General features: G+C 27.1%; 1 protein-coding gene across 5 annotated transcripts in view; it reads right to left on the bottom strand.

Annotated features, from left to right (window-relative positions):
• The window catches only part of mAChR-A (muscarinic Acetylcholine Receptor, A-type), a 117,183-nt gene that overhangs the window by 11,478 nt on the left and 83,114 nt on the right, over positions 1-22,591 (bottom strand). Inside the window, exon 1 of one of the 5 annotated variants that reach the window (XM_067266063.1) lies at positions 21,814-21,823. The exons of 2 other annotated variants lie outside the window; for them this stretch is intronic. The gene's annotated coding sequence lies outside the window, so the exon portion shown is untranslated. Of the gene's footprint in view, positions 1-2,920; positions 3,171-12,955; positions 13,002-21,813; positions 21,824-22,591 lie in introns of those variants that run through there. 2 more of the 5 variants (XM_067266058.1, XM_067266052.1) reach the window with 2 other exon arrangements.

Raw genomic sequence — 22,591 nt, 5'->3', positions numbered from 1 at the left:
TACTGTACAATGCTGCTTACTGTATTCGGCATCACTGCTGTTTGCTACATTGATCCAGTAGTGAAATAACAGTGCTGCTTACTATATTCGTCACTAGTGAACAGTGCTGCTTACTACATTCATTACTGAAGTAACAGTGCTGCTTACTACATTTATCACCAATACATGAATGTCTTTTACTATATTTATTCTCAATATAAACAAGTGCCGCTTACTGTTTTATCAATTTTCATTGATCACTAACAAACCATTAACCAAAGTATTGCATGCGGAAATAATGCCCTATAAATTCAACACCACGTTAAGCGTTAAGATACCTTATTCCTCATACGAAGCAGCCACGCCTATAAATTTTTTGTCCTTACCTAAGCCAGAAGATTAGTAATTCAATCTCTCTATATGAATAATTCCTACGATATGTCGCTTGAACGTACAACATAAATCATAAATCTTTACGACACAGGTTTAAATATAGTACCTGAAACAACTTATCAATTTTGCTTTAAAATAATTAAAAAATGCGAGAGTATAAAAGATATAAATCTTTAAAACGGCTTCGAAGTGATTTCGTATACGAAATAAAATATAAAAATGCATTTACTGTTCACAAAATTGCTCTTTCTAACAATTTATGACAGTTAGATGCGTGTACTTTACATAATTTTAATTATAAATACTGATTTAAATACATTTTAATGGTATTAAACTAGAGAAATGAAGTTTCTCTAACCTTATTATCGAAAAAAAATTAAATTTAAACAATTTAAATATATTTAATTAAGTTTTATTTCACGTTATAAATCCTATATTCAGTTAAATTCTCAAAATTACTAATTCTAGAATAACTAAATTTATTAGTTAAGTAAGCAAAGTATTACTAGACGTATTGTTTACATTTGTAAAGTATGTACTCTGTACATTATCTCAACGTTACAGTGCATAATTTCTAAAGTAAACAGGGCTCTACGTTAGGTATTAAAGAGCTTGTACACTTTATAATGTTTATGAATTAAGGACAATTAGTTCTGAATTATTGAATGCCATTAACTGGGAAATGCAAATCATGGCAAATAATATATGCATTTCCATCTGTTGATATATTTAATTTATTAATATTAAAACAGTGAAATGACTGAAATAAACGATAAATAGGTATAAATGATACCGAAAAATAAGAAAATGAAATACCTATTTCTAAAATTTAAAAAAAAAAACTAGTTAACAGTGAACAGATGTACTGTAGGTGCAGTTAAAAGGTGAGGAAAGTAATGTAGTATCGACACATAAAGGTTGAGAGGTGAGGAAAGTGATGTAATATTGACACAAAGATGTAAATGCAGTGAAAGAGGTGTAGAAGAGGTGAGAAAATAGACTAATAGTAAAGAAAGTTAGGTGCGACTGGAAAAGGTGCAACACCATCAGTAAACAGATGAGAAAATAGTATTATTGGTAATAGGAGATGGTAGTTCAGTCGGAAACTATGTGTAATTATAAAATAATAATAGGTATCATTGAAAAATATAAAATTAATATTAGTGGATAACTAAAGAAAATAAATTGAGTACAACTAGAGAAAACAAAAATAAATAAATAGAAAATAGGTTTGCTACAAAACAGCAAATATTTTTTTAAATAAAATTTCCACTCTGAAAAAAAAACTGGAAATGATTATGTCCGAGTTTGAAGTAAAGAAATGAGTAAAATAATACAAAGGGAAAAAACAAGAATTTCACCACAGAATAAGTGAAATTAAGTGAGATATAAACAAGAAAAGTCAGAAAATTCAAATGTAAACATGTCAAAAACTTCATGAATTAATAATAAGTCTAAGAGATATTCTTTAAATTTACTATAAAATGATTAAAACAAGAGACATAAGTAAAAAGAACCACATAAAAAACAAAAACATGACGAAGATTTTCTAAAAACCGCACAAACAAACGAATAAAACCGAAACCTTCACTAGTTTATTCAGTTTTGTTCTGAAGATTTATTACTTTTATAACAAAATCCTAAAAATTTAATTACATATACATACTTTCAAAAAGTAAACACATATAGAGTATAAAATATAGGGGAATATACGGTGTGGGCGTGAAGTAAAGTGGATTTTCAAAGTGTAAGTTGACAGTAGGTAGAATTTTGAATAGTCGTCCACATCATCTCATCACAGCAGGTACATTAAACTAGGAAATGTGTATCCTACCCTTGGGATATCAAGTCAGGGAATCAACTTTATTCAATCCTCTAACAAGTAGAGCGTACCAGAAGCTGTTAGCTGTCTAGATTTATGTACTAGATACTAGTATCTATATTGTTAAGGTGGAAAACATTTTAATCATTTGAAAGGTGGGACATTGGGATAAGTAACTTATCCATTTATTTTGTAAAATTTATGTTTCTGGTTTACTTTTTCCTCCCATTTTTAAGTGGTTTTACTGAAAGAGATCGATAAGCGAATGTATCTAAGATTAATGGCGTAAATATTACTTGATAGTTCAACGAATGCCAAGACGACAAGTGATTTTTATTGAATTTGAACCAATTTTGGCTTCTTCTTCTAAAAAAGCTACTTAATTAAATACACTTCTAGGCGCGGAAAGACAGGTTTAATTTTATATGTCCCTCCTTTCCACTGAGAGGATTATATAAATACCTCTCCACCAATCAACGAATACGTTTTTCAGAACTTTCCTTCAGCCGAATATACAAAAATATACTTATTTTTATATACTTTTTTTCTTATTGCCGTGTATCGAGAATAGATTTATGATCACGGTGGCCATATTGGAATTGGCACCTATCGACTTTTTGTAAGAGTAATGCACATTGATTCGGTGGCCGAATAACTGAAGGTTGCTCGTTAATCAATCACAAAATATCAGATTTACACACAGATAAAATATGAAAAAGCACTCACTTCATGCGATTCAGATTAAATAGTTTGGTTGTGATAGTGTTGCACGTGATTCTTTTCATGCAGCCAACTGTCATTTCCTGTTATCCACCTGTATAGGAAATTGTAATTTCCTAGTCACATTCTATCATTTTTCATATCGTTAGTTGTCATCATTCCAATATTTATATACTTCTTTTTTCCATCGCTTCATCCTCCGCATCATTTGTAAATGGTGCGGAGCATGATGCAATTCTTTAAGAAAAGATTCGATTTTTTGAAGATTTCATTTTTAATATTTAACTTCATATTTTATAAAAATGATTCCAAATTTTCTTCTTTATATTTTACAACTTAATATTCGTTTAATTTTAACGTTGAAAAAAGAAATTACACTACTTTTTCAACGTTAAGCGCGATGTAAACTTGGATATCAACGAAGAAATCTCGAATATAAATGAATTTATTTAAGTAAAAAAATTATAAAAATGCAGAAAATTGTAAGAAAAGTTAAAAAATAAAATAAAACAATTTTTTTGAATGATATTATATATATATTTTAATATTTTGAATTATTTTCTAACTCTAATCCAAGCTTAAATTCTTCCCCAGATTTGATTAATTCTACTTTTTTTTCTAATACATAAACTCTATCACTCTGAGAAAAGATATTTTTGATTTTTTGCATATTTTTTTATGTCCAATCTGTAAAAATTCCAATCAAACGAGCTTAGAATACACATAAATTCCATAATTTCGTAAAGAAATAATTTGAAACCAGTACATAATTTTAATTAAATTATATTTTAGTTATTTAATTAGACATTTAAAATATTTAATTTTTCGTTGAAAATTATAATATTATATTAATTAAATGAGAAAATTAATTTTTTTACGTTTTAAATTTACATCCGCAATTATTCATATTCTCTTTACATCAGAGAACGATAATAAATTATTTAATAAGTTATTAAATAAAATCGAATATAAATGAAAAATTAATCGTGTTTTATCGTTAATTATTTATTATTATATCAGTTAATAAAGGAATTTAATTATTTACGATGATAGAATTGTTGATTTATTCATAAACATAGAAGCATTCTTACATAAGCTGCATAAATATTGAATTATGCCTAACGAATGGTTGATTGTAAGTTAAAGATGTTCATTATTTTCCAATTAAACAACTTATTTAATACTTAATTACATTCCTAGATTGCCTTTTATGAAGTTTAAAGCGCCTTTTTTTAGAATTTTAACTTATAAATCCTTAAATTGGATTCGTTCATCCAGCATTTTTAATTGATTTTACAGCAACGAAGCAATTAAAATTTTCTAATTTTTTAAAAAAACTGCAAAGATTTCTGTCGAATTTGTTTATAAAATGAGTTTTTACGATCTTTGGAACCTTTAAGAATCATAAATTTTTGTAAAGAATCAAGAGATTGCAGGAAAATCGATATCTTCTAGGTGATGTTTAGATTCTTCAAGAATTACAAGAATCTTAGAGAATAATCTTACAATTAAATAATATATATTTAATTATATATCTAAGTTAGGTTTTTGAAGTTTTAACTGCATTTTTTTAGAATTTTAGCTTATAAACCCATGAATGCAGCTTCTTTATCCAGCTTCTCCAATAGAGCAACAAAGCATCTAAGATCCTTAAGTGTAGGCAAAGATTTTATAAAAATGCAAAGGATATCCTAAAAATTCCTTAAAATTTAGTTGTTGAAAGCTGTTCGCAGCCTTCAAGAATCATAAATTTTCTAAAGAATCAAGAGAATTTTTTGGAAAATCGATATGTTTAGATGATGCTTCAGAAATTAGAAAAGAATCTTTGCAAATTTGTTTGGAAAATCTGAAGAAATTTGGAATTTTATAAGAATGTTTTTTGGTAATTTAAAATTAATTTATTATTAGAAAATTTAAGGTTCAACAAGTTATAATTTCCAAAAATTAATTCTAATTTTCAGTGAATTTGATTTATTTTTTAATATTGGCTTTACATTTATAACATCAAAAAAAAATACTACCTATATTCGATACGTAACTTTTTTAAGTTATTACGTTAATAATTTACGTATATAATCTTTAAATTATTATAAAATAGTAATTTGTAGACTAAAAATATTACAATTTATAAATAAAAGTAATTATTCTCACGTAGAAACAATTATGTTTAAGACAAAATGGAGAAGAGGAAGAGAAAAATAGCATCGGAAGTACGAAGAGTAAGCATAAATTATGTTAAATTATGCTAATTTTTTTATTTAATTTATGTAAATTAGAAGTGATTTTTTGATGCAACTCGTGTCAAAAATCTACAGCATAATGCAAAATCACGGTTAGAATTTATGCATTTTTAGCATTAATTTGCATAAGAGGGGGATTTTTTAAAAGGAAATGTTTTTGTGTGTGTGTATTTAAACGTTGAATTTTCGTCATCCAGGTGGTTTGTCCTTAACCAAAACCACAAGGTTGTTTGCGATCGATGGCATTGGCGCCAAATCTTTCGCTTGGAATGGTTTCAACCTCTTTTAGAAATTCAACCGGAACTCTTATATGTTAGTGTCATCAACACACGAGATTAAGAGGGTCATTTTTATACTTTTCGACACTAACATAAAGTATCAATCGATTCGTAACGTTCCTTTGTGAATACACGTGACGTCGTACAATACTAAATAAGTGTTTAACTTGTTATTCGTGATGGATTACTCCCCGTGTGATGGCTTCGTGGACTGTGAATCGTGTCAGTTGACTCGTAATTTGCATACTTACAATACGTGTGAATGATTGAGGAGAGCTTTCGTATAAACAGCGCATTTGTGATACTAAATATACAAATGTAGTGTATTTTTAAAGTGTTAACAATACTAGAAAAGTCGATACAACACCTTTATTAACGGCACTAAATGGCAGCATTTTTAAGCTAGTGAAAGTAGAAGAATCTCCCATCTTTGTGTGGTAAAAGCATTAAAATGTAGGCTGTATTTGAGGCATAGAAAGTATTTAAAGTGGTGCAGGACTGGAAAGTTTGCATTAAAGTTATAACATAATTAAAAGCATAGAAATTTAAGTATTTACAATAGCATATTTAAAGTACAGTCGAAGCATAAGTAAGGTACTAACAGTAGAATAGTAAGATAGAAAAATGTAGCATAATTGAAGGTATTGAATGTGTAGAATGTAGCATTTTTGAAGTATCGACAACACTATTATTTTAAAAATATCATCCTAAGTTTACCAATTGAGCTGCAATTTAAAAAATTATAGACCTATAAATTTCCCGTCGTCCATCTGTTTGTCTGTCTGTCTTTCTTTAATCTCTAGACGACATTCGAGACCAAATAGCTTAGAGGCAGGAGGCCAGACTATGTACGAAGTTCTGATACAAACCGGAAGTCACATGATTTAAATTCAAACACTTCCCCTGAGAATGGAATGTCATCTTCGAACCTACATTACACTAAAAAGTATCTGTATAAGCCATTAAATTAATAAAAAAATATATAACCACATTAAGAAATTCTAAAAAATTCCTCGCTTTTTCGTACATTTTCTCACTTTTATTCCGATATTCGTGACAACTTTTTGAAACGAGCGCCATTTTTATCGTGTGACAATCACGTGAAGTATTGTTTGATAAATGCTCGTGTGTCGTGTTGTGTTCTTAGTGTGATCGATCATAATTCTACTTCATTACTACTACATAAAGTTAACGATTTTAGGGAATACCTAAGCGATAAAGGTTCTATATATAATTAAATTTAAACTTCAGATGACGTATCAAAGATCTCCCCCTTTGACACGTCATCCGGAATGACCTTCTACCTTTTATACACTTTCCTTTACAGAAAATAATGCTAGAAAAGTCACGCATCATCGTAGATTTTTCTAAGATGATGCGTGACATCTCCAGCGAAGTTCATAGCAAATATGTGAATAAATAAATTGTCGCCGTATAAAAAATAAAATTTTATGAATAAACTTTACGCTTTAGTTCTAAAAAACATAAAAAATCGAGTTTTTTCCGGTATATTTTTATCCAAAAGTGGCGTAAACCAGCGAAAAGTGCGCTTTATCTCGTTATCTGTGATTTTTTAAGTGATAAATTCGTTTAACCGTGAAGACGGAAGCGTAGACATTGCATGCGACTACTTTATACTTAACTTATAAGCTGGGTAAACTGTATAAAGTACCGTAAAGTAAAGAGTTTGGAGAAAAAATAGCATTAAAATACATATCCATAGCAGTTATATAACATTTTATAAGCTGCATAAAGAAGATATAAAAAAATTATACTTTTAAGAATGATTTTTCAGATGATATAAGCCTATAAAACGTATACAAAATTCTAAAAACACACTAAAACCCTGCATAAAACTGTAGATTAAATTCTCCTCGTTTACCGAACTAGATGTTTTTGGATGTGTATTATATTATATGTTTCTATTTTGATGTTTGTTTTAGGTATATTCAATAGTAAACTCGATAAAATTTTATTAGAATAACATCTGAAGCCAGTTTTTTGAGTGTAAATCAAAGTTTAGTGACGGCATCAAATTCATGCTTAATCAAATTCAAGTTTTTTGCCCGTTAAATTGTACAAACATCAATGTTTTTCGGTGAGAAAATCGTCTAAAAAATGCAATTTTCACCTAAAAATGGCTTATTTTAATAACTGATTAAGTCTTTATAACGTGAGAAACTTGAAAAAGTTCGCGTGTTCTTTTGATTTTTTTTTTTTTTTTTTTTGAACGCTTCTAAAAACACGAATAAATATTGAATTTTTAGAAGAAAGGGTAAAGTACACCCGCCTTGAATGTTTAATAACAAATGTTTGAGGTAAAGGTAACACGTAAAATTTGCATTAGATCCACATATTGCAGGTATGTTTCTAAAAAATCTCTAGAGAAGATGAGTGGTTATGGGAAGATAAATGTAGCTTGTTCTGGAAAACAGAGAAGAATCGAATGGAATAAGAAAGAAAACGAGTTTTTCGAGAAGGATAACATCGGTAGAATAGCAAGGAGCATTGCAAATTTTGCAAAATTCCGGTACGAAACTAAGAACCTTGCTGAGATTTCAAAAAGCATTCGCGTTTTAAGGAGCAAACTTTATTCAAAAAATCTTCACTTATAATGTCGTTGAAATTGCTGACGTGTCACTTGGGCCACATAATAAGGCGAGGCAAAGAATAATCGGAGTAAATTTAGTATGGTGCAGAAAAGATTCGTGATATGAACAGGCAAATCGGGATGAGGAAATGCAAATACAAGATGAACAGGAGCAAATACAAGAACATTTTTCGTGGCGCAAAGATCTCTTACATTTATAACTTAAATTCTAAGGATTCATTTACAAGAAATTTCAGCCACAAATTCTCCATGCCCCTCAATGATACCTGGATACGCTTCTGGAGTGGGGCAAGATGAAGGCAAACACTAGTCCACCTGATACCATTCCCAGAATGATATCGTGTGTATGTAATTAGTGTTTATACCATTGTGTGAGGATTTATGTAACTCGTGACGTATTTCATCTTTGACAAATGAGATAGAATATTCTACAGAATTATTTTAGATAATTAAGTTTTCATACTTGCAATAAGTAAGTAAATACATTTAACTGGAAAGTGTCTTTTCACTACGCTACAGCATCAACCCTCCTTCCATCTCTTCTATTACATTGATGCACGTTCTATATTTAAGCTTTATTTTCTCGATTTGAACCATAAAAATTAAATCACTTTATATATTTTCGAATTTTTAGATGCAGAAACATATAAAAAAACATTTAAATTTAATTATATAAACCGGAAAATTTGCATATAAAGGTCTTAGAAATCGATAATTTAATCAAATTTACTTAAAAATTATAGATTATAACGCTTCATTTTAATAAAAAAAATAAAGTTTTAATATAAAAACATCATTTTTACAGGAAGTTTGAATTAATTTAGCCAAGAAACTTTAAAGTTTTTACATAAATTTAGAAGTTTAAAGACATTTATAGTATAAAAATATCTTCTGAACGAAGTGTTTTTTGGTGTATTTTCAAAAAGCATCGACAATTTCGTATTCTACAAGGTATTTTTAGATGAAAGACAGAACAAATGGTGAAAGTAAACAGGAACTCAGCAAAGTTTAAATAGGAATTTGAGGGTGATTGCAGACAACTCTATCCGTTTCTAGTGATTTGTAGTAATATAAATGTGTCTTCTATTTTGATAACTGAATAATTTTACTTTACTGTAAATATTTAGATTCTGCTGTTTAATGATTGTAATTAAAATTGATGCCATTACAATATTCAAATTCCCAGAACACAATTAAAAACATGGTCGCGTGACTTTTCTTCTCTTACCTAAAACAATATTTTACACTGTTTCTACAATTTTACAAACTTATTTTATTACTGTAATATGTAATAGCAAATACAATGCTATTACAGTAATAAAAAGTAATGTAGTTTCGATTTTTAGGGGTTTTATTTTAGTATAAATATCAAATACACTTCCAGGATTTTTTTACAGTAGCAACGTAACACTATAAAAATATTTGTTTATTTTTGTATTGTCATAATAGGGTGTGACGTGGACTAATGAAATTTCTTAAATGTAAGGCATTATACGGGTTATAAATACAAAAAATTAAGTGATATTAATACTATTTCAAAAGTTTTTTGTTATTATAATAGTATACAGCAGCGTGTATAATCTGAAAAATCTTAGGAGGAGGTTATGTTAAAATATGGATCCACACAGATGTTTGAGGTGTTACTATAATAGTATCATATATTTCAATACTGTAATAACAACGAGCAATTATTTATGACATGGTAACAATGCAATTTTTAATCATATTTTTAATTTATTTAATTTAAAATATATGCTCTCCACCTCAAATTAGTAGTGGCTTTGCCCTGTACATTATACTTTTCCTGTTAGCAATAGAGTCATGCCGGTCCTGATTTAACTCCTTTCAGGGCAAATGTTTGAATTGAATTCACTTAACTTCCGGTCTAGACTGGAAGTTCGTATACAGTTAATCGGGACTTCCTGTTCTAAGCTTTCATATTTGGTCTCGACTTACATCTATCTAACTTCAGTCTCTAGATTAAGGAAGGACAGTAAGACAGACGGACGGACGACAGTGGGGATTTATAGGTCTACAATTTTTAAAATTGCCGTCCAACAAAAAGCTCTTATTATTACAGTGTAACAGCATTAAGTGTAATAATGCGAAATGATATAGTAACATGTTACTAATATACTACTATAGTAATAAAAAAAAACTCGTATGTCTCTATGCTTGTATGTGTCCTGTATTTGTATGAATATTTTACTTATAACTTCCTAAAATGATTCAAGTTAAAGATAGTTTATCCACACAACAGTACAGCTGCTTCTATATTAATAGAACGGTTATACATATAACACAGTATACCTACTTCTATGGTAATATACCCTAATCATGCCTATTTATTTTCTGTTCTTTTCTAAATATTAAATAATCTGCAGTTAACATTACCATTTTTTATTACGAAGGTAGCACGTATACGTACTCCAACGATTATCGATTAGTTGTATTATTAGAATGTTTATCGTGTATCCATTCGGTTGTATTAATTAATATAGATTAATTATGCTCCTCCAAGATTAAATGATATACCTGAGAGTCACTTACATTAATTGGCATCACTATCGATTCTTAAAGGTCAGTCATTAACATGAATGTCATTAATTATGCTTAGATCATGTTAAGCCAACGTCTAAAGGACTGTAACCACAATCGTTCGGATATAGCTTTGTCACGTCTCTTCTATGTATAAATGATCTATTGTTACGTACAATTGTTAGCTTCGTGGGCAATAACTTATTCCACGGGTTCCTAATATAATGAAAAATAGTTTACTGCGTAGTTTCTAGCATAATTCATAATATTTTTGCTTAAATTTCAGATTATAATCTTATGCAATCTTCTTGCATCATCTTGAACTTACTGTTCTCCATTCTCTGCATAATGTTCAACATAACATTCTCCATTCCTAGCATTGTTTTTGGCATTATCTAGTCCATTCATTGCATAGTCTTCAATTTAACCTTGTCCATTTTTGCTTAGATTTGCACATAACTTGGTCCAATTTTTACGTAGTTTTAACAAATCCGGTCGATTCCTTGCATGTTTTCCAAAGTAACGTCCCCATTTTTTGCAAGGTTTGCAATAATTTTATTCATTTCTTGCATAATTTTTTAGTGAAACAACACCTATTCCTTACACAATCTTGAATACAATTCTCTTCATTCTTGCATAGCTTCGTGCATGTTCTTATTCATTCCTTGCATAGTTTTGAAGCATACTTCCTGTATAATATTGCCTATATTTATACAGAAATGCATCGCATGTAATACGAGAATTGCATTCCTCATTATATCTTTTATAATCCTAAGAACTACACAAGATAGTAATTTTTCTTCGGTTTTGTTTAAATTATGCAAAAGGAAATATCTTTAAACAGAAAAAAATACGTCCAAGAACACCCTCACTCTTATCACGTGTGTGTCTACGTCATAACTTTAGTATAGGTCCGGATAAAATGCAGTTTATCCAATATCATCAAATGCCACTTAAGGCAGGAAAACGTATCGATGGAATTTTATAGTTCAAGAAAATCTTCTTATCGAAAATTTATTTTAAAATCTATAAAATTCAAAATTTATTTTTCATGTGTTTCTATATTAATTATTCAAATCTTTTGTATTGTGTTACAAAAGAATCAATACGGCTTATGTATATAAATTAAATATTTTCAAATAATAAAAAGCATAGTGTATACATTTTCAATTTTAGTTTTGCTATTTTTTATGTGAATTTCTCATCCTCTCGTGCGAATTTTGTCGAATTTTACGCAGCAAAACCTGTAGAAACCGAACATTAAACAGGTTTCCGTTTTATTCAGGTTCCGTTTTACTGTATGAATACCATTTTCATATTCTGTACGCTCAGATATCTTCAGTTTTATACAATTTATACACATGATAACTTATACATACAAGCTGTATATGTGTTACGTATAAAAGATACAAAATATTTAAATAAAATACAATTCTCTATACTAGTGTGGCCTAAAAATCAGTTAATCACCGTAAATTATAATTAATTTAATATAAATTTATCCCACTTTCCTGTAACTTTGTAAAAAAAAAAAAAAAAAAACACATTGTTCTCAGATACAGACAGGCCTGTATCTGGATACACGTAAAATACAGTAACTGACTTTTGTACATTTAATCCGAAATTACTACAGATATAATTGTGTACAATAAAGAAAACTATGCAATTTATACAAAATCGACAGTATAAAATTTTATGTTGTACAATTTTAATTACGAGCATGCAAAGGACTTTGTATTTAAACACTGTATAATTATACATTATATAGAATAACATAATTATAGAAATAAAAGCCGTGTAATTATAGAATTTTGTACGATTGTACAATTTTTTTATACAACTTTTTAAATAATCATTCATGTGGGATACAAACGACTTACAAATATTTGTTTGATCGAAAATTTTTGTAATTCGTGTCACTTTGACGTCATTTTTACGTCTTCTCTTAATAAAAATCAAAGAATGACGTCAAGTTGATGCGAAAGTATGCATCACCTTATCATAAAACACACACACACAAACACGGAAACACGAAAACATACGAAAAAATATTTCGAATAGCTTGTGTAAATAGGAAAATTATACAAACAACATATTTAAAAACAAAATGTAAAACGTGATATATTTAAATGATGTCAGGTTATAACAAAGGTTATACATGAGCGTGCTGAAAACAATAAATTATTTTATTGTTGCTACTATTCTATGTCACACAAAAAATAAATAAATAAAAAAAATACGTGAAAAACCCACGGATTTTATTTTTAAATTGTTTATTTCACACAAAAAAAATAGTATAAACTGCAACAAATTTAATAAATTTATTCTAAAATTATTTTCAAAAATTTTAGTTTTAATTTTTAAATATAATTACCTTTCCTATCATTTTTCTTGATTACAATTAATTTTTTTTTAGTTATTGTCATTTATTTTTAAATTTCTAATCGATTTCACAGATGCAACAATGAAAAACCCGCGAAGAAGAGAACGATCGTATTTCAGAAACTCTACAAGAAAAAGCAATTACATTTAAGAAATTTTAAATATAATTAACATTTCTTAAACCTAATTAGCTAATTTAAAACTAAAACTGTTAATTATATTGCGTCATAAGGCTTAAAACCGTTAAGAATTTTAAACGTGATTTAATTATCTTCACGAATTTTCCTTTCAGCTTCATCGTGAAATTTCCTATTTCCCTATTCTTTCCTTAAACGTAATAAAAGGAACTAATTTAAAACTTAATTATTATTAAGGATCTAAAACTAAATTAGAGAGAATTTAATGTATTTAAACCAAATACAAATAATTTACAAAATTATAGCATTTATTATACAACATAAAATTGTAAAAGAAAAAATCAAATCTAACTAAATTTTTGTGTTAAACCTTATTAAACATCATTTACTTCAGTCCAATCTGCTTAAAAATCACGTGTATATTTAAATATTTTGTGAAATATTTTAATTTAAACATACTAAAGATGTTAGAAGAAATTATTATTATTATTTTAAAATTCTTTCTTTATAAGGTGCTGCAGCCTATTTTTTTAAAGTAAAACATCAAGAAGAAGAGGAAAATTGCAGCTAAGAGAAACAAAATCAGAATTAATAGGTATGAAAAATATTTAGCAAGCAGGTAGATGAAGTAAAATTGTTATTGCAAGTCTTTAAATGACAGGACTAAACAGTGAGAGGTGTACAAGGAGGAAGAGAATGATGTGTTTTATTACCAATCCCGAAGTGTAAGGTTATTTACTCAAGGGAGACAGTTTGTCACCTATAGTTTGACGTTAAACTCTACTTCCTCCTTGTTTTTCTTTTCGACATCTTTAATTAAGCTTTTCATACACAAATAAATTTAATTAAACTTAATTCGCTTGTGTATAAAAAACGCACCAAAACAAATTGATTCTTCTATTTTTAATTACTAGAAATTCCTTTAAAGTTTAATGTACAAAATTCGTTCCTACGTAAAGTGTATAAAATTGCCAAATTTTGGCCAATTTTTAGCTTGGAATGTTATGAGATATTACAGTTGATGATGTGTCAGTAATTAATTCAGAATATAAGTTTGTTGCTATTGGTAGAAGTAACAATAAAATTAATTAGAATTAACGTTAAAATTTCGAATTTCTTTGCTCTCTTTTAAATGAAATTTAATTACAATAAGAAAAATTCTGTCATTTTCTCAGAAATTGAGTTTTTATTAAATTTCATTTTATTTTTGAAAAAATTAATTGTTGCATTTTTTAAAAAACGCAAATAAATTGATTATTTTTTAAAAAAAATGAAATCGATTAAAATTTTTAAACAAGAAATCGATTATTAATTTTGAAATTGATTAATTTTAACATTTTTCACGCCTTTTCCTCGTTAAAAAAAGCTAAAAACTGAAATATTTTTTAATATAAATTTTCGTTATTTTTTTTAATATTTAATGAATATCCTTTGACGAGGCAAATATTTGCATATTTTTATACCTCGTCACGACTCACGCAACAAATAAATACCTGTACTGTTAAAATGAATAAAAGTAAAAATTTCTAACTGATTTTACCATAATATTTTATAAAATTACGTCATATTTTTATTTAATAATTGCTTTTTTGTTTCTATTTATATCAAGTTAACATGACACGAAAGTCTGTTTCTTATTATTTACTTTATGTTTTGGGTATTTACGACGATTTTCTATAAAATAAATATATATTCTTTAATATATATATCTTTAAAATATCTTTAATCTTTATCTCTATAATATCTTTAAAATAGTTAAACATTTATTCTTTTACTTTAGAGGTATCTGCATTTAATTAAGTCATTAGATTTTATGTAGTGTTACTATGCATTTGAATTAGAATAAAACAAGATTTCTCTCTCTTATGAAACTTTCAAATGCTACCCATCACGTGTAATAAAAAAAATAAATAAATAAAAGCTCTTTTATTATTATAGCAGCATTCAGATGCTGTTATAACAATAAATTTTGCTACATTTTGTATAAGGCTATCGTGCATTCGAATAAAAGCAAAATAGTAAAAATGTAATATCTGGTGCATGTTTCAATGCTATCCATTATGTTTGCTGTTACAGTAGTAAAAAGGAGCTAAATTTACCATAAAACACTAGGAAAATATTAGATACAATTGTGATATTGCTAAAGGACAGAATTTTTTTTCTATGCGGTTGTCAGTCATCTTATAGAAAGTATCCTATTTTTTACATAAAACATAATACACTACTACCTTTATGCTACTATAATACTGATATGCTTTACGATAGCCACACGCTAATAAGATATCTTAGATATTATAATTATGTTGATGATAGTGCAATATTCGATAAAATATTGATTCTGTTACCAGTATAATAATAAATTAGTACTCCGAATAGCCAATATGTTACTGTATATAGGCTCCCTTTTATTGATATAAAAAATATTTTATCTGATCACAAAAACGTGCTTAGTTCTAATTATTTTTGATTACACAATGCGAAATGCTTCTACAGTAACATAATGTGTATTTTGGCTTTTATTAACTTATTAACTTAAATTCGAGTATATTGTAATTTATTATTACAGTAGCATAAAGTTTAGAAACTTATTATAAGAGCAAATGCTTGAACGAAGCTGTCATCATCGTTTATGATTTTTTTTTAATTTTATAAGTGACATCTTTTAATTAAGCATTACGTTACTAAGGAATCATAATTTATGCATTAGTAAAAGATCAATATAATAAATTAATATTTTAATATTAAAAAACAATGTTACTTCGTAGCATTATACGTATTATAAGTTTTAAAGCATGTAAATAATTTGATAAATTTTTGGTTAACCCTTAAAAATTTTAGATCTAATTGTTTATAATTAATTTATTGTTATAATAGTTTACCACTTGGTGCTACTACAGTAAAATTGTGCAATTACAAGACCGTATTATATTTCCCAAAATGTATAATTTTAATATTAATTTTTACGAATTTTCTTAAGTAAAATAAGAATTTGTAATAAAGTACCACTACAGTTTTACATAAGCATCGTGTAAAAATAAAAATCTGATTTGTTTCATCAAACAAAATTCTTTTTTTTATGTCTATCATCTCTTTATTCGATTCGTAAAACTAATTTATGAATAAATAAATTCTTATTTTTCGTGATGACTTTACTCATTTGTATTATTACTATAGCAGTATTAATACTTCGAATACATCAAATTATTATTATAAACGTTCATTCGAGTAATGGTAATAATAAAAATGGGTTAATAAATAATGTAAATATTTCTCCCTATTTATAATTTTACATTTACTTCGTTTACATTAATATAGCAGCACAGCCAATGTGTACATTGTACGAGTTGTATCGAAGTACAGAATATTGACGTTTTATTTCTGTTCTCTGCTGATTTTTTGCCATGAAAAGTATTTTTTACATACGATCATTTTAATGCGGTTTTTAGATGAATTTCTCCATTTACTTTACTATGTAAGTGTTTATGAATCATAGAATCACTTAAAAATAATTTGTAATGTTTAATATATAAATATTTCTTAATAACACATACTAATATGTGTTATTCATAATAATTAACGACAAATATGAATAATTATAATTCATACGAAGAAACATTAACATTATCTTGTATTGTTTTGTTCCCAATGACACATCTAATATATGTTAGTTACGACAATTGAAACTTATCAATTATAATAATGCAGACGTATCAGTTAAAACAATGAAAACGAATGTTGCATTGTATTTGTATTATTAGTTATCGTATAGGTGTTAATCTCAATAATACCAGCTTTACAGTTAACAATACAAACTGTCAATTACAAGAATACGAACCAACAGTGCAGACACAACACAACTGTATCTGTAATGCTAATTATTGTACAGATATCATTCAATAATACAAACATCAGTCGACAATGCAGATGTATCAATCGTAACAATGTCTTTCAACAATACAAAATGTATTAATTTTAACAATTAGCAACTGAAATTTCTATTATTACACTGTTTATTTGTTTACTGTTTCTATAATTATAAACATTATACATAACTTACTTTCACAATAATAACATCAAATACAATTATTCAATTTAAAATTTTCTGTGTTGAAATAATAGCGAGGTTGAGGCCGAAGTTTTAAATGCGAAAACGTGTACGTCGGACGTTCAGCGCCGCTTTCCTGCAAGCCTAGAAGTTTGAAAATGGCGTTTGGAAAGTCAATGGAATCATGCTCGACATTCCAAACGCCATTGTCAAACTTCTAGGCTTGCAGGAAAGCGGCGCTGAACGTCCGACGTACACGTTTTCGCATTTAAAACTTCGGCCTCAACCTCGCTAATAATGCACATTTTACGTCAATTTGACGTCATTACGTCGTTTTTACAATGAAAAATTCTAAAGAATGACGTCAGATTTACGTAAAAATGCGCATTATTTTAACCAACTTTTTAAACTTTAATATACGAATTTTGAAAAAATTAAATTGTTTATCAAAGAAACATTTAAAAAAAAAAACAAAATGGCGAAAAATTAATATTTCTTAGAATTTATATTAATAAACAGATAAATAAACTTTTATATTCATTTATGTATCACGTGATGCTTCAACTTCACTAATGAAACATGGAAGTGCCATTAAGATCAGTTAGCTAATTTATATACACAAAGCTCCAGATACTACTGTATTAACAAATATACTAATAACAAGTGACTAATGGAGATTAATGACTATTTTAATTTTTAAAAAAAGTCTTAAATTTGATTAATGAAATTAATTGTTTCGAATATTTTTCGTATCAGAAATTTACGTATCACCTGTCACACTTTACTCGTGTTTCAGGTGTTTAAATTAATAAATTTATCAAAAAAAAATTTGATTAATTTGCTCTTTAAAAAATTGCCTAAAATTTAAATTAAGATGGAAAGTCTTCATCTTAATTATAATAGGATATCGTAGGGATAATTTAAGATAAATTCCATAGATTAAAAGTTAATTAAGTTTAAATTCTAATAAATTTTAACGAAGTTTCGAAATGTAAATCTTTGAAATTAACTTTAGTAATGATGATAGTTAATTAAAGTAATTAAAAGTAATACGAATACGTTTTTGACTCCAATTTATAGGATTATAATGCGCACCTTCGCGAATTTGGAGCCGTTTAAAAACTTTATAATTCATTCTGGCGCCATTTTAATAATTTTAATATATTTTTCGATAAATTTTCTTGAGAATTTCAAAGAAATATGCAAATTTGTTTATATTTTAATAAATTACAAATTGTTTTCTGTAGTTTTGCAATATTTTATAGTTTGTTTAATAAACTCGCTTAATTCCTTAATTTTTTTTAATATAAATAATAATTTACTTGCAAAAATTGAAATTTATAAAATATTTTTCTTTCAAAATAATTTATTTTGATTATATATTCTCTTTTAATGCATTAGATTTAAACAAAAGTCGCGAATTTTAAGTCGCGGCGCATCGCAACGAGCGCCTCTTAAACTGCAATTTTTCTGTTTTAAAATATTAAATATATTAAATATTAAATTATTTTACTTTTTTGTTATTTTTATTCTTTATTACGGGTTTTATAATTATTAATTTATAAATATAATGAAAGTACAGTACATTGCGCTTAATAATTGGTTATTCATGCGCGTTGGTAATTCAATGTAAAAATATTATATTATTTGTCGAAATTTTTGTTCTGAAGTAGAATATTAATTTTATATTTTCTTAAAATTTCATAAAATATAGCTTTATATAAAATATTTCAATTTTTTAACAAAAAATGCGTCTTAATTAACTTAAATTCCGTTGCGACGTAGCGACGCGTATGCTACTAATATGGTAAAAGATACTAATCTAGACACTTTCTGAATAAATTACCTGAATTATTCTGAAAATTATACAAACTGTCTGTAGTAGAATTTTCATAATTTATATTCAAATTGATAAAGACTTGATGTTCTAGTTTTTTAAAAAAAATGAAAAATTTCAATAAAATATCCACATTTACTTGCTAAATTTACTTATAAGTTATAACGTTGAGGAGAAAAGCCGCAATTTATCACTAAATCCATAAATAAATATCACAAATATGAACTTAATCTAGATAAATTACAGTATAATCTTCTAAATTTACATTAAAATTCTTTAAATTTCTGCAGTTTAATTAAGTTATTTGCATTATCATCACAGGTAACTCAACGATATTCTCAACTATACTTGCATAAAGTATTACCTAGACTTCAAAGTTCGATACATTTATTATAATTAAAACTTAGTTAATTAACTTTAAAGCTATAGAGTATCGTAAACTACATCCCTGTTGATTCGATATAATGTTCATCACACAATTAATTCTTATACGACGATTACATTACAACTCATTTGAATAGTTAGTAGAACTGGTTGACATGGATAAGGTTAGATGAGTGATGTTACCACTATAACCAAGTCAAATAATTCCTTAAAGGATAAATTACTATACGTGTATAGTATTATAAACGTTACAAAATATTTAGTTATAATTACTTTCAATCATAATTAAGTTTAAACGCGTGCAGTTAAACGTGTTTTACATACGTGATTAACATGCTAATGACAATTCAAACGTATTCCCCGCCGATTCTTCCACGTTTAAAAATACATCTTGTACATAAAAAGCTAGAAAATTATGTAAATTATTAATTACAATATGATTTACGTTGGTGGTTTTAGTAGAATTTGCGTAACTCGTCATTGTAAACAGCGCTTATACTGTTTATGGAGACGAGTTACGAATATTTTTGTGTAATGTCACAAGCCAGTAAGGTTATGATAATACTTTAACACGGGGCTGTTATTGAAGTAATATCGTTTGCAGTTAGCTTACAGTAAGCATTATCGTAACTACATTGTGGTTACTTCCTATACAGACCCATAATGCGTTAAAGCTTTTCTATCGAGGGAAAGTAACATCTGTAGAATGTGTGTGTGGTTTTTAGATATTGTAACATTAATAAAACAACACAAGTAATTGTTTCTACTGGTAACTTCTTAAGAAAATTGTAAATTAATTTTAATCCACGATTGACCAAATTATGCACATATAAAACTTAAATAAAATTAATTTTCCATTCAAAATACGCAAATAAAATCGCTAAAATCTCCTTAATGTAGTATAATAGAAACACTCCATTTGTGGAAATTTTAATTAACTTTCTAACATTCATTACCCCCTTTACAATATACAATATCGAACTTGTGTAATAAATATTTCGCTATATAATAAGCCAAAGTTATTTTTATGACTTCTACTAAGTCATAAAAAGGATTTATGCTTAAGTCTACTGCGAAAAGTTGAGAAAATCAGTACTAACGTCACACCATTCTACCTTTTGTAATGAGGAAGGAAGAGTTAATAAACGACAAAACAAAATTCTACCCCAGTATAGATGTTGACAGGTCGTTGTCAAAACTTTTCTCACAATGACTGGACATAATTCGTCCGTTTATACGTCAAACATTACAGTATATATAACGTTTATGACATCCGTTACATGTCAGCGTGCCGCCAAATAAATTGCAATTTACCACCCCTTACGGCCTTACACCTACTATCTAGTAGTAAAAGTAATTAACCCTAGAGGAAATTTAAGTAGATAGTAGACAATTTTCGTGGTATCTCACCTTCCCACCGATTTGTAGGTCCAATGGGTGATGCGTAACGAGTTTAACTTGATGCGATGCCTTGGATGATGCTCGAGTGCACTTACAGAAACATCCCCAATAGAATTCAAAGTCTTGATATGTTTGTTTTAACACTCAGAATCCCTTCGGAAATGATTTTATTACCAAAATTTCATTTGGTTCGAGTTCTGTTCATCGTGATATTTCACTTAATCGTAATTATCTTTTTAATTATCATCTTCCAATCTTAAATCCGTTTAAAAATTATGCTTTTAACATTAAACATGCGATCATTTTAATCACTTTATAAGTGTTAAAATCAAATTAACCATCATTTGCAACAGCTAAGATAAATTATCTTTAAAAAATAAAGGATAAGGATAAAAAGATACGGATGATGCGGTTTGTAATTCTTTTATCATTTAACTTGAGGCTATAAAATTCATCTTGATAAACATTTTATAAAGTTTAAAATTAATTTTCGGCATGAAAAATTGTAAAAAATTAAATTTTAAATATAAAAAATGGCCTTTCCTTTTCAATTACAGTTATAAAAAAAGTTTACTTTGAAGTTATCTACTTATCTTTATTACATTTTAAAAGCATATCCCTTTAACTGTAACAATATAATTAAATTGCAGCACTAAAGAGATGAACATTCTTGTAATTCCTGCTAATTTACTTCTTTCTTTAGCTTTTAATTGTTTTAGGAAAAAGGAGAAAAAGTTCGAAGAGAGCAATTAAGAAAAATGCACTCGATTCTTGTAAATAAATAAATAATGTCACAGCATTAATTACTTATATATATATATATAGTTTTATTTACTACTTAAAACACGTTTAACAAGGAAAATAATCTTAAGAAATGATGATTTTATGGACATTTAAATATGCTTATATTTAAATTAAAGCTGTTAAAATCTAAATAAATTTTATACCTTATACTTCATTTATTTTTCAGAAATTGTTCAAAGAAAAATAAGTGTACTTAAACATATATTTTAAAAAAATAAATGAAGTAAAAGATATAAACTTACACTTTTCAATTTTTCTTGATCAGAGAAAGAATTTCTTTCAAAAGATTTTCAAGAATTATTGAACTGTTCTGAACTATTCTAGAAGACGGGATATATCTGGATTTTTCTTCTTCTCGCTGCTATTAATCCATAAGTTATATGAAGAAACATCAAAAAGAGACACACATCATCTTTGATATAATATCAAAAAAATTTCTCTCGTGATTTCTCCGAGCTTAAAAAATAATCCAAAAACCAACATTATAAATGATAAATCTTAAGATTTTATACAAATTTCATATAAATATTTTGATAAATTAGTTATATATAACCTTTTTAAAGATTTTTAATTAAAGTTTTTTGTAGAAAATAATTTATCTCCCTGATGCAGATTATTTATTTACTTTGGATTATCTTCTACGAATTTTACTATTATTAAGCAGATTTGTTTACGTTTTGATTAGATTTTTCAAAAAACAAAAAATTAATAATTATGTCACTTAAAAAATATAATAAATTTATAATAATTCCTTCCATTTTAATATTAATCAAATGTTTTTAATTTTAATGCTTCATTTTATAAATAATTTTTTAAATTCTATTTTATTGATATGCCTATTAAAGCTTATCAAAATATTTTTAAAAAGTCACCTCATTAGCATAATTTATTCATTTCATTAACATAAACTAATCAATTTCAATAATGTAAATGACACCAGAAATTCGTCAGTTTCAACAATGGAATTTGCATAATTTAAAAAGAAAAATTAATCCTTTTCAAAATTCAAAAATTCAAAAA

Source organism: Centruroides vittatus, unplaced genomic scaffold, assembly GCF_030686945.1.
Source record: "Centruroides vittatus isolate TY-2023 unplaced genomic scaffold, ASM3068694v2 contig_1051, whole genome shotgun sequence".
NCBI classification, from domain to species: Eukaryota; Metazoa; Arthropoda; class Arachnida; order Scorpiones; family Buthidae; genus Centruroides; species Centruroides vittatus.
Note: the sequence above shows the minus strand (reverse complement) of the source record. Positions and strands in the feature narration are given on the sequence as shown.